This window comes from Elephantulus edwardii, unplaced genomic scaffold, assembly GCF_000299155.1.
Source record: "Elephantulus edwardii isolate Elephantulus edwardi_28Jun2011 unplaced genomic scaffold, EleEdw1.0 scaffold00622, whole genome shotgun sequence".
Classification (NCBI taxonomy): Eukaryota; Metazoa; Chordata; class Mammalia; order Macroscelidea; family Macroscelididae; genus Elephantulus; species Elephantulus edwardii.
Window position 1 is genome coordinate 84,401 of NW_006400372.1, and position 9,562 is coordinate 93,962.

At 42.3% G+C, this 9,562-nt stretch overlaps 1 pseudogene; it reads right to left on the reverse strand.

Moving 5' to 3' along the window:
- Positions 1–353: 353 nt before the first annotated feature.
- On the reverse strand, positions 354–2,190 carry LOC102861347 (annotated as a pseudogene).
- Positions 2,191–9,562: the final 7,372 nt, after the last annotated feature.

Here is a 9,562-nt window from a genome sequence, read left to right on the forward strand (position 1 = left end):
AGCAATATGTTAGCATACATACTATATACACGCATACATATGTACACTCTTGACATACCTCACAGGGTCACCATCATCAGTTTAACCAATAAATTAAAACTTTAAAAAAAGAGGATGGGGGAAAAAAAGAGGATGGGATAGAAGGAGTGTGGCTAAGGGCAAAATTTCCAGGTTTCTTTCATCTTGTAAGAAACTCCAAATTTTTCAGAATTTCCCTGGGGAAAACCTGGGACCAGAGAATCTTTGAAATAAAATACATAAATCCTCAACCACCCCTAAATTTAAAAAAAAAAAAATCCAAAAGGTGGAGTTACAACAAATGTGCTTTTCAGAAAAGGAGTATTCATTCTGCTTCATATTCTAGCTTCTGCACCTTCTGACTTCAAGACAGTCTGGCCCTCAATAGGGGCAGAGAGGTTCATATGGACACTTGGGCTTGGTGCACTTTGGGCTCTGGGAGTAGAGGGGCAGGCTGCAGTATGGGATGGGGGGACAGGGGGAGCCACATTATGTCTGGTACATCATCTGATTGTTGGTCAGAGCTCTCCAGGTCACTGCAGATGCTCTCAGGATGAGCCAGCCTGATGTGCCAAGGTTTGCTGGCCAGGCAGTCTTTCTGTTCACAGCATTGGTGTTTGCAGGGGCAGTCTTCTTCCCTGCACTGCCACCACCACTACCTTCTTCATTCTCTGCCATCTGTGCGTGAACGTGGAGCGAGTCTTCCATGTTGCTTCCACTCACCAGTTGATAGAGGCTTGCTTTGGCTTCAGTGTTTACTTGGTTTTTCATACTGTTGCACTCTCTGTCCTGTGGGTTGTAGAAACTGATTATGGAACTGGCCATAACGTGAGTACTTTCATTGTCACTAACTGCACCAAGACTGGCTGTGTCTTTGGGAAATGTTTCTTTTTGGACATCAGCTTGTACTTCTTCTAACCTGCTGTATTTCCCCTTGTCACTGGAAAGAATGCAGCCACACAGTGTGCCCCCCAGAGAGGGCTGCAAAGTTGGCTGTTTCACTATAAGGGCCCTGCATAACATTGAGTCCCTCTGTAGGGCTTCCACTGGTACTCAACATGCTAGTTAGACCTTCAGTGCTGCTTTCTCCAATGCTGGGATTTTTGAGGGCTCGCCAGACAACTGCCACTGTAATTGGGCCATCATCTTCATCAAATTGAATTTTCACCCCCTTTCCATTAGCTGTGCTAACTCCACAGCCTCTGCCATGACAGAGAGAAACGGGTACAACCCCATAGACATATGCCAGCATAATGGGGACAACAATACCAACATTAACTGAAACAAACTGGGGATGCAGTAACTGACAAAGTCACTCCTCCTTGTGATAGCCAAATTCCTCTTGTGCTTGAAAGTTTTCCTTCCCTCATATCAGCTATGGATCTTCCTGCCAATATAGACAGGAATGCCAGTGACCATGGCAGGAATTGCAATGCCAGCAATGAGTGACATTCTCACCAGAGCACCAATCAATGAACCCAGCTGCCACGGAATTTTCCTCTTGTCCCAGAATGTGCAACCAGAGGGGCTGAGGTAATACAAGTCTGAGATCTCTTTCATACAACGCCAACAGAATCCAAAGACACAAACAGTACAGGTCATGTGATTACAGCTTTCAACATTCATCTTGATAATGTTAAGCACTGCATCTTGGGCATGACTTGATGTCATCTGCTGGTCCAGAGTCTTGTCCATAACTGAGGCTTGAAGTGTGCTTGGTCCATACTCTCAGGGTCTATGTGTTCTGCTGCCAAGCCATATCGCATGTCCGATTTGGGTGCCGTATTTGCTTGCAGTGGTAGCAGAACTCAGTCTGGCAGCCTTCCTTTTCACAGGTCAGCTCTGGGCAGCTGGCACAGCCACAGGCAATAACAGCATAACCACATTCCGGGGCCGGGCACCAATGGCAGTCCGGGTCTGAGATCAGGTAGCAGCATAGCAAGAACTCCTCGTACTTGTGCATGAGTGGCGGGTTGGTTAGCAGCAGGCTGATGTCGTGTGAGTTGAGGCGCTCGCTGCACTTGCGACAGCTGAAGGGGCCACGCGGCTCTCTCTGATCTCCAGACGCAGGTAGTAGCAAAGGCAGTCCTGGCACCAGCGGCAGCGCAGGCAGCTGAGGAGGGGCGGGGCCCCCTCAGGCGGCAGCCACAGCAGGAAGAGAGGGCACTCCACCTCCTTCTGGGCTGGGGTGGCCCGCGGGCAGAGGCTGAGAAAGACAGTAGACTTTGTGAAAGGTGAGGCGCCGGCATGGCCGCAATGGCACAGCTGCCACTGCGGCCGTGCGTAGGGATGTAGAGCGCGGCAATTCGGAGTCCTTCTCAGAGCCCATGGCCCTTAGAGGCCTAAGAGCAAGGGACACCTAGCGCCGCCACAGTGCCCGCCTCCACTGCCCCCTCGATGGCGTCCCAGCCGTTGACACCTTAGCCGTCCTCCCAGAGGTAGGCTCTCGAAATTTCTTTAGCTGAAGGAATTGAAAAACAAATTCAAGCCACAAGCGACAATACTTAAGGACGCTTTGGGGATAGTGTTAAGTGATCCAAGAAGCATTAAAAGACGACAGAAGAGTCACTGTACCAGGAGGAATTGGCTGACACAGAAGAATTTAATGAAATAACATATGAGCAAGAGCCTGTGGTGATGAAGGAGGAAGTTCAAATTTCTCTAAAGGAATTGGCAAAAAACAAGGCTCCGGGAATTGACGGCATACCAATTGACATGTTTCAACAGACACTGCTCCGGATGTGCTAAGTTGTGCCAAGAAATCTGGAGGAAAGCCAGCTGGCCAACTGATTGGAAGAGATTGATATTTGTTACCATTTCAAAGAAAGGCGACTCAACAGAGTACAGAAATTAGTGAACAATATCATTAATAGCAAGCAAGATTCTGCAGAAAATTATCCAGAAATGACTAGAGCAACACGTCAACAGAGAACTGCCAGATGTGCAGGCTGGGTTTCGAAGAGGCCATGGTCTTAGGGATAGTATAGCTAATGTTAGATGGATTTTGGCAGAAAGCAGAGAGTACAAGAGGAATGTATATCTGTGCTTCGTTGACTATGCAAAGGCTTTAGACTGTGTGGATCACAAGCTGTGGCTGGCTCAGAAGAATAGGAATCCCAGAACACTTGATTGTGCTTATGCGAAATCTATACTTGGACCAGGAGGTAGTTGTCAGAATAGAGCAAGGAGACACTGCATGGTTCAAAACAGGAAAGGGTGTCTTTCCAGGGATGTATTCTGTCTCCATACCTTTTCAATCTGTATGCAGAACAGATCATCTGGAACGCTGGGCTATACAAGGAGGAATGTGGCATTGGGATTGAAGGAAGATTCATCAACAACCTGATTTATGCAGATAATAATACAACCCTGCTTGCTGAAACTGAGGAGGACCTGAAGCACTTGCTGCAGAAGGTCAAGGATTGTAGCCTTCAATATGGATTGAAGCTCAAAATCAAGAAAACAAAGATTCTCACCACTGGGCCAACTGACAGCATCATTATGGATGGTGAAGAGATTGAGATCGTTAACAGTTTTATATTGCTTGGCTCCACAGTCAACACTCTTGGTACCAGCAGCCAGGAAATCAAGAGATGACTTGCATTGGGAAAGTCAGCTGACAAGGATCTCGCCAAAGTACTGAAGAGCAATGACGTCAGGCTGGAGACTAAGGTGCACCTGATCCGGGCCATAGTCTTCGCAATTGCATGCTGTGCATCTAAGAACTGGACAGTGAATAGGGATTATAGAAAGAGAATTGATATCTTTGAGCTATGGTGCTGGAGAAGAGTGTTGACTATAGCATGGACTGCTAAGAAAAGAAACAGATTTGCCCTGGAGAGGGTGAAAACAGGCTGCTCCTTGGAGGCAAGGATTCTGAGGCTTTGTCTGACATACTTTGGGCATGTTGAAAGGAGGGACAAGTTCTTGAAGAGGGACAGCATGTTTGGGAGAGTAGAGGGACAGTGCAGGAGAGGAAGACCCTCGATGAGATGGATCAATTCAGTGTTTGGGGTAGTGAAAGTGGGTGTGGAAGAGACAGTGAGGTTGGCACAGGATAGAGCAGGGTTTAGGGCTCTTGTACATAGGGTCACTGTGAGTAGCAAGGGACTCAGTGGCACATAACAACTATACAACATTATTAAAATAAGTGTACATATATCTGTTTGTGTCTCATTTTTTATTTACTTGGAATTTATTCCTACCCATGGAATAGCTGGATCATCTGGGATTTCTAAAATCAGCTTTCTGAGGAAATGCCAGAATACTTTCAGACTGCATCCCACCGGCATTGAATTAGCATTCAAATCTCTCATTTTCTCTAACATTTTTTTGCTTGCTGTCCTCTTAAACTTTGCTACTGTTTCTGGAGTAAGATGGTATTTAACTGTTTTAATTTGCATCTCTCTGATTGCCAATTATTTTGACAGTTTCTACATATGTTTGTTGGCCATCTGAATGTCTTCTTTTGTGAAGAATCTTTTCATATCTTCTGCCCATTTTGTGTTTGGGTTATCAGTTTTTTTCTTGTGGAGGCTCTGTAGTATTCTGTAAACTTTTATTATGCGACCCTTGTCTGAGATGTCATTGCCAAATGGTTTTCCCTGTCTGTAGGTTTTCTTTTCATTCTGTTGGGAAAAGTTCTTGACACACAGAGATAGTTAATTTTTAGAAGGTCCTCTCCACCAAATGATGATAGAAGGAGAATTGATGTCTTTGAGATGTGGTGCTTGAGAAGAGTATTGAATATACCATGGAAGAGAACAAACAGGTTCACCCTTGAGAGGGTAAAACCAGGCTGCTCCTTGGAAGCAAAGATCTGACATACTTGGGGAATGTTGCAAAGAGGGACTAATACTTGGAGAGGGACATTATGGGAAGGTGGAAGGATGGTAGAAGAGAAGAAGACCCTTAGTGAGATGGATTTAGTCAGTGACTGGGGTAATGGGGGTAGGTGTGTCAGAGACATTAAGGTCGGTTCAGGATAGACTAGGATTCAGAGTTGTTGTACATAGGGTCGTTATGAGTCTCAGGCAACTTGACAGCACATAACAACAACAATAACATCTGCCAAATCCATTGGAACAAACAAAACCAGGAAATATAGAGCATAGCTGTTTGGCCAATGGATTGAAAGAGGTCTATATTTATTCTCATTCCCAAGAAAAGTGATCCAACAGAATGTAGAAACTATCAAACAACATCATTAATAACACATGCAAGCAAAATACTGCTTATTATCATTCAAAAACAGCTAGAATAGTATATAAATAAGGAAATTCCAGAAGTTCAAGCAGGATTTAGAAGAGGCAATGGCACCAGGGATATCATTGCTGATGGCAGATGGACACTGGTCTAAAGTGAAGAATAACAAAATAATGTCTATTTATGCTTTATTAACTATGCAAAGACATTTGACTGGGTAGGTGGCTAACACTGAGAATAATGGGAATCTCAGAGCACTTAATACCTAGACCAGGAGGCCGACAGAACAATAAAACACTACATGGTTTAAAATTAAGAAGGAAATGTGTCATGGTTGTAGTCTCTATCCATACCCATTCAATATGTATGCTGAGAAAATTATTCAAGAAGCTGGACTCTATAAAGAGGAATGTGGCATCAAGATTGAAGGAAGACTCATCGGAAACCCGTGTTATACAAAGATTGAAAGAAGACCCTTCGGTAACCCGTGTTATACAGATGGATAACATGGTAGATGGAGAAAAGATTGAGACCCTCAACAACTTCACCTTACTTGTATCCACAATCAACAGCCTGGTACCAGCAGTCAGGAATTCAGGAGACCTACTCCACTGGGAAAGTCTGCAGTTAGGAACTTATCAAAATTATTGAGGGTTAATAATGTCAGTTTTCTGACTAAGGTGGGTCTGATTTAGACCATCATCTTTTTTATCATTTATTGTGCATCTCAGACCTGGACAATGAATAGGGGTGATAGAAATGTTGATGCCTTTGATCTGTGGCTTTGGAGAAGACTACTAAACAAAAAAGCAAACAAATATGTGTTGGAGAAAGTGTAGCCAGCATCCTCTTTGGAGACAAAAGGCATGATAAAGCTTTTCTTCACATACTTCTCACGTGTTTGCTAGGAAAGGCTACACAGTGACTCCTGAGTGGGCTTAGGTGAGTCAGGAAGTGTGAGGATGATGAAGGATAGGGCAGAGTTCAGATCTGTTGTTCACAGTGTGGCTATGGGTTGTACTCAACTTGACAGCATGTAACAACATTCGCCAATGTTAACCTCTCCTTGTTATGCACTTCTGGCTATAATAGCAAGCCCATTTATACCATTTGCAACGCCTTCTAAGTTTGGTCCCATTTTATCTATTATGATCTCTATGGTTTTGGGCTTTACCCCTAGGTCTCTGATCCACTTGGAGTTGATGCAAACATTCTTAACAAAATCATGACCAATAGAATCCAACAGTTATATATAAACAATAATTCATCAAGGGAGCACTGGTGGTCTAGTGGCAAAAAGCTGCACTGAAATCCCAGAGATGTGTGGTTCGAATCCACCAGATGCTCTGCTGGAGAAGGAGAGACAATCTCCTCCTATGCAAGTCAGATCCAATTTGACAGTACACACACAAAAAATAATAAAAAAATAAACAAATGAAAAATTCATCATGACCAAGTGGATTCATAACAAGTACACAAGGATGGTTCAACATAAGAAAAGCAATCACCTGTCTATCTATGGTCAACTGATTTTTGACAAGGAGATGAAATCAATTAAGTGGGGAAACGACAGCCTTTTTAACAAATGGTGTTGGCAAAATTGGAAAAGTATCAAAAAAATACTCAAGCAAAATCAACACCTCACTACATATGAAAAAACCAACTCAAGGTGGATCATGGACCTAGGACTAAAACCAAGGACTATAATCTTCATTAAAGAAAAGCTTGGAAGAATTCTAGAAGTCCTAATCCACAACATAAACAGTCTTCCAAGTATCCTGAAAAACTTACAGCCAGGATAAGATAAAATAGATGAATGGGACCGTTTAAGAATCAAATTCCTATGCACATCCAAAAACTTCTCCAATAGTGTAAAAAGGGAAGCCACTGACCGAGAAAAAGTATTTGGTAATGACATCTCAGATCCAGAATTTATAAAATACTTGAGGACCACAACAAGATAAATGTAAATAATCCAATAGAAAAATGGGCACAGGATATGAATAGACACTTCACCAGAGAAGACATTCAGTTGGCTAACAAGCACATGAAGAAATGTTCAAAATCCCTAGCTCTAAGAGAGATGCAAATCAAAACACCTATGAGATATCATCTCACCCCAGTCAGAATAGCAAAATTGAACAGAACAGCAAGCAACAAATGCTGGCGAGATTGTGGAGAAACTGAAACTCTTATTCATTGTTGGTGGGAGTGTAAAATGGTGCAACCACTGTGGAAGGTGGTATGGCGCTTTCTCAAAAAGTTGCAAAAAAAAAAAAAAAAAAAAAAAAAAAAAAAAAAAGTTGCAAATATAGTGCAACAATGAATGGAAACCCAAAATCTCTGTAAATGGTCATTAACAATAATAAAATTTAATAAAAAAAGTTGCAAATAAAGATACCATTTGACCGAGCAATTCCACTTACTGGGAATATACTCCAAAGAGACCATATCTGCCATCCAAGCAGATATATGCACACCCATGTTTATCATGGCTTTGTTCACAATAGCAAGGAGTTGGAAACAACCTAAGTGCCTATCAACAAACAATGGATAGAGAAGTTGCGGTATATTCACACAAAGGAATACTATGCTGCATTGAAAAACAAGGAACTCATGCAATATTATTCAAAATGGGTGACCCTAGAGGACATTATGCTGAGTGAAGTATCTCAGTCACAAAAGGACAAATACTGCATGGTGACACTGTTGTAAAACAGGACTGACCTCGGGGTTGGGGGGAGACTGAGAAAGAGGGGTTCAATAATATATACTGCATTGAAACAGATGAGGGAGAAAACTGTTTAAAAGGGATTTGTGATTAGGTATTTTTGTCATGACAGGAGTTCAGAGCAAAGGCTGCATAGTGGAGTGGACCTGGTGGGAGGGATTGTAAAACAGTGAAAAAATTTTTCTTTTATTTTTCCAAGAGGATAGCATACTAGGGGGGAGGGTTGAGAGGGGAGAAAAGTGCAACAATGAGTGGAAATCCAAAGTTTCTGTAAATTTTCATTGAAATTAATAAATTTTTTAAAAAGAAAATCAATCACAATAATTTATCACATTAACAAAGCAAAGAACAAGAACCTCCTATCAACCAATGCAGAAAAGAGCTTTGACAGAATCTTTTCCTGATTAAAACACTTAAAAAATAGGGATAGAAGGGCATTTCCTCAACATAGTGAAAACTATATATTCAAAACCAAGAGCCAAAATCAGTCTCAATAGTGATAAACTAAAGGCATTCCCCTTGTGAACAGGAACCAGACAGATATGCCCATTATCATCACTCCTGTTCTATGTTGTATTGTAAGTATTTGCTAGGGAAATAGGAGGAGGAAATAGAAGACATCCAAATTGGCAAAGAAATGGTGAAATTGTCATTATATGCAGGGGATATATTATACACAGAGAACCCCAAAGACTTAACAAAAAAACCTTTTAAACCTAGTAGATCTAGTAGAGTGGCAAAATACAAGATCAATGAACAAGTATCCGTGAGATTTCTCTACAGCAACAAAGAAAACACAGAAAAGGAAGCAATACCATTAATAATAGTTAACCACAAGATTAAATACGTGGTAGTAAACCTAACTAGTTGTTGTTGTTGTTGTTGTTGTTGTGTGCCATCAAGTCACCTACGACTCATAGCAACCCTGTATACAACAGCCCTAAACTCTGTTGTATCCTGTGCCAATCTCATTGTCTCCAACATACCTAACCCCATCATACCTGTCATTGAATCAATCCGTATCATCAACGGTCTTTCTCTCATGTGCTGTCCCTCCACCCTCCTAAGCATGACATCCATTTCCAAGGACTGGTCCCTCCTTACAGCATGTCCAAAGTATGTGAGACGAAGCTTCAGAATCCTTGCCTCCAAGGAGCAGCCTGACTTCACCCTCTCCAGGTCAAACCTGTTTGTTCTCTTAAATAGTCCATGGTATATTCAATACTCTTCTCCAACACCTCAGCTCAAAGGCATCAATTCTCCTTCTATCATCCCTAGTCATTATCCACCTCTCTGATGTATAATAAGTGACTGCAAAGACCATGGCCTGTATCAGGCACACCTTAGTCTCCAGACTGACATCTTTGCTCTTCAGTACTTTAGAGAGGTCTCTAACCGCAGACTTTCCCATCACAATACATCTTTTAATTTCCTGGCTGCTGGTGCTAAGAGTGTTGATTGTGAGGCCAAGCAAACTAAAGCTGTTAACAATCTCAATATCGTCACCATCCATCATGATGCTGCCAATCGGCCTAGTGGTGAGAATCTTTGTTTTCTTGATATTGAGTCTCAATCCATACTGAAGGCTGCAGTCCCTGATCTTTTGTA